Source organism: Coffea arabica, chromosome 10c (assembly GCF_036785885.1).
Source record: "Coffea arabica cultivar ET-39 chromosome 10c, Coffea Arabica ET-39 HiFi, whole genome shotgun sequence".
Classification (NCBI taxonomy): domain Eukaryota; kingdom Viridiplantae; phylum Streptophyta; class Magnoliopsida; order Gentianales; family Rubiaceae; genus Coffea; species Coffea arabica.
Window position 1 is genome coordinate 10,751,074 of NC_092329.1, and position 4,766 is coordinate 10,755,839.

At 35.8% G+C, this 4,766-nt stretch overlaps 1 non-coding gene across 1 annotated transcript; it reads right to left on the bottom strand.

The window, feature by feature from the left end:
* Positions 1–2,401: 2,401 nt before the first annotated feature.
* Positions 2,402–2,508, bottom strand: LOC113715296 (small nucleolar RNA R71). Its single transcript, XR_003453930.1, has one exon. It is a non-coding gene; the product is annotated as a small nucleolar RNA R71 (small nucleolar RNA).
* Positions 2,509–4,766: the final 2,258 nt, after the last annotated feature.

The following is a 4,766-nucleotide window of genomic DNA, read 5'->3' on the forward strand; positions in this document are numbered from 1 at the left end:
GGCTGGTGATAAGTGAATATTTAACGTATATTTTGTACAAGTTTGACATGAACTTTAGGTATGTTTTGAGAAGATTAAAGCCATATTTGAACTTTATTGGTGATAATTGCTTAAATATTGTTTAAGTGTTCAAAACTTGATAAATGAGTGGATTAATGCATTAATTTTGTGAAATTGTGAAGGATATCGATATATGAAATTCATGCACGAGCTGAAAGAAGTGTAAGGATCATCCTGAGGATAAAGTACAAGAGAAACTAGGAGCAAAAATGAAGGAAAAAGGAAAGAAGTGAAAAACTAGAAATTTAATGGCACGGATCCGAGCTCGGATCCGTGAGAGCAAAGAGGGATCCGAGCTCGGATCCGTGAGAGCAAAGAGGGATCCGATCCCTCGTCTGTACTTCTGGCGGAGTGTATCCGAGGTCAGATGATCCGACCTCGGATGTATCATGGGAAGTCCTCGGATCATAAAGATTCGAGCTCGGATCCAAGGCTCGGATCTGTCTCTCTCTTCAGCAAGTGGCACGGCTGTTTTTCTCTATCTTTCTCACAACTTTTTCAGCTATTTTGAGGGACAAAAATCGGTGGCACATGCTTCTGCAATAAAAGAGAAGACCAAATGAGTTGTAGACAAAAGGAAACATCATATCTTTGACTTCTTTTTACAAAATCTGAGTGGAGAAAATTATGAAGTGAGAGGAATAGACTTTCTACCACCTTTTATGCAGAGACACAAGGGAGAAGCAAAATAGAACTTACGTAGCTAGTTTTCCTTCTTGTAACAAGTTTTCTCTCTAACTAGGAGTTCTTGGAGAAACATTTGGAGTTTTTACTTGTAATCATATTGTGCAAGAGTATAGCAGGAATTGGAGAGCTTCACCTTCAATTGACTAAACTTTCTTTTATCTTTCTTGTACTTGTACTTTATGATGTTTGGCATTAATAAACTTGTGAATTTGATTGTTAAATCATTCATGAGTAGTTAAACTTCTTAATCTAGGGAGTAGATGAAACTTATGGCTAAATAATATGAATTGAATGGGATTTACACTTGTTATATCTTGTATTAACTTGTCTACTTGTGTAGCTGTTATTACTTGTTATTGATTGATCACCAATAGCATGTTTATAGTTGTTATTGTTCAATGAGAATTGGTAGTAGCAATGGAAAAACATGAGTAGAGCTTAAGTTGTATGTTCATGAAAATAGAGATACACTTAAGTGGATTACTTAGCATTTCATGAAAGAAAACAGAGGAGTATTAGTATTTCACCATGAAAATAGGAAAAACTAAACTACTCTAGGCCATTTTATCATGAGAATGAGACTTGGTAATTTTGAAAATGAATCTCTGGTTAAACAAGAATAATAATAGGAGGTAAATCCATTCATTTGTATGTTTATGCCATAAGTGGAATCTACATCCCTAGAGTTTTTCTTGAGTAAGAATTCTTCATTTGCATTTAGCATTTGTTAAACTAGATTTGCAGATCAGATTTGTAGATTATAGCAATAAACTTTCTTTGTTCAATTTTATTGTAAGTCTAAATAATAGAGTAAAATAAGGGTCTAGTACTTGTTTAAATTGCTCCTCGTGGGATCGACCCGATACATTCCCTACATTACAATTTCGGCCTGTATACTTGCAGCTAACTGATATAAAATCGGATTTAAACTTGCATTGATATAAAAATCCCGTCAAGTTTTTGGCGCCGTTGTCGGGGAGCGGCAATATTAGAGCCTAATCATCTTTATTAATTTAGACAGCTTTATTTTTTAGTTGAGCTGATTATATTTAATCTTACATTGTAATCAAATTTTGACAATTGAAGTTGTATAATATCTCTTATTTCTATTTGTAGTGTATGCACCGGGCGTCTCGAGAAGTTGCACTTTTCGATCCAGAAATTGAGAGGACACTACATAAACAAAGGAGGAACACACCACAGCAAGAGGAACAAGAGATTTGGCAACCAATAGAGAAATCTTAATAGAGCTTTCATTTGAAGAAGAAATGACAGAAAACGAAGCAAATAGGCGAGTTCTACGAGATTTTGCTCTACCGGGAACACAAGGATTTCAAACGAGTATAGCAAAACCTTCGGTAAATGTTAACAATTTTGAGATTAAACCATCACTTATCCAAATGGTTCAACAATCTCAATTTGGAGGTAATGCAGTAGAAGATCCTAATTCACACTTAACTACATTTTGGAAATTTGTGATACAATTAAAATGAATGGAATTAGTGATGATGCTATAAGACTAAGATTGTTCCCATTTTTATTGAGAGATAAGGCCAAACTTTGGCTACACTCTCATGCTCCTAATACTTTCACCGGATGGGATGATTTATCAAGAGTATTCTTGAATAAGTATTTTCCACCAGATAAGACTGCTAAGCAAAGAATGGATATCACTAGTTTTAGCCAAGTGGAAGGTGAATCATTATATGAGGCATAGGAAAGGTTTAGAGATTTGCATCGGAAATGTTCACATCATGGACTGCCGGAGTGGTTAATCATACAAACCTTCTATAATGGTTTAGTTTTTTCTACTAAAACTATGATCGATGCAGCTGCAGGTGGAGCTTTAATGGGTAAATCATGATAGAAGAAATGACAACAAATAACTACCAATGGGCCAATGAGGGAGGTAATACAAGACGTCACGTAGGAATGATAGAAATGGACACTCTCAATATGCTGAGTGCTCAAATGAGTAATGTGATGAAGTTGCTAAGTAGACAAGGTGGAGTTGGTCCAAGTTCATCTAATGCACATGTAGCGTGTTGTTTTATATGTGGAGGTGAACATGATACTAATGAGTGTGTTGATTCTAAGCAGGTACAATTCGTCAATAATTACAATCGTAATGCTCAAAATAACCCCTACTCGAATACTTACAATCTGGGGTGGAGAAATCATCCAAACTTTGGATGGAAGGACCAAGGAAATCAACCAAGGCCAGCCAATCCACCGGGATTTCAATCAAGGCAACAACAAACTGAAACCAAACCTGGTTGGGAGATCGCTGTGGAAAAGCTTGCTAAGGTTACTTCGGATAGATTTGAGCGAGTTGAGGGGCGGCTGGACCAATTGGTTGGGATGTATAGAAATTTGGAGGTTCAAATTGGTCAAATTGACAATGTGATCAACAACAGAAACCCTAGTGAATTGCTGAGTAAAACGGAAGTGAATCCGAGAGAGCATGTCAATGCTATCACTCTTAGAAGTGGTAAAATGGTTGAGGGACCTAACTCTAGTAATTCAAGTGGTGAAAAAGATAAGGAGCAAGCATATGGAGGAGTAAAACCAAGCCAAAATGATAATGTAGTCATTAATATTGATGATCCTCCTCAATTAAATTCTAATGTAGTTCCTTTTCCTCACAGGTTGAAGAAAGATGGACAGAATTGGGAGTTTGAAAAGTTCTTCAAAATGTTTAAACAATTATACATTAACATTCCTTTCATTGATGCTATAACACAGATTCCCTCTTATGCACGTTTCTTGAAAGATATCATGTCAAGAAAGAGGAAAATTGTAGATAATGAGATGATAGCATTAACGGAAGAGTGTAGTGCATTAATTAAGAACAAACTCCCTCCTAAATTAAAAGATCCGGGAAGTTTTTCTATTCCTTGCACTATTGGTCAATTGCATTTTTCTAATGCTTTATGTGATTTAGGTGCAAGTGTGTCACTTATGCCATTATCGATTACCCGGAGGTTGGGACTTCAAGAGTTGAAAGCTACCAATATCACATTGCAGTTGGCGGATCGGTCAATCACACATCCAATTGGTATTTTGGAAAATGTGCTCATAAGGGTAAAACAATCTATAATATCAGTGGATTTTGTTGTCTTAGATATTGAGGAAGATGTGAGAATGCCAATTATTCTAGGACAACCGTTTTTAGCCACCGCACGAACTATAATTGATGTGGAAAAAGGTAAGCTTATATTATGGGTTAATGGTGAGGAATTGGAATTCAATTTGGATAATAAAGAATGTAGTATAGAGCCTATTGCTCTTGTTTCTAATATGCCATGTGATGAAAAGGTTAACCAAGAAACGAACGAAGAAGTTAAATTTATAAATGTTCTTGGTACTAACTTTCATGGTGTAGGAGCAAGGGAAGAGAAGATAAGGGTGGAAGTTGGCTTAATAAATTCGCCATTCCATGCAAAAAGTGAAAAAAAATTGAGCCAACTCGAAAAAGACAAGCAAATTCCACTCCAAGGTGAAGTCGAGCTTTATATGACAAGTCTAATACTCCTCTTTGGCATTTGAGGAAATTGGACTATGGAGATCAATGCATGGCTCACCACATGGTGGATTGGCTCAGAAGTTTCGACCCATGGGGAGAAAATCGCTCCCTAATGTTCTAAAATGATTCAACTTTTTTGAGTCGAGCAAACGACTATAAACAAAAGCGTTTGTTGGGAGGCAACCCACTAATAATATTGTATTTGTGTGTTTTTATGTGTTTCTTACATTTTGGTATGATTTAATTGACTAATTAGATGTATTTCACTTGTTTGTAGGAGGTATCGGAGTCTTAACATCCATCTTGGAGGTACATTTGAAGAACAAGTGTAAAAATGGAGGTTTTCTTACCGAATTATGTTTTAAGTGTTTAAAATTTCCATACATATATATATTGTGCATTTCAAGTATATTCAAGTGAGTTTTGGTGATAACATGTTAAAAATACTCATGGACTCATTTGATGTGCATTTAATACCCAAAGGTGCTATTTT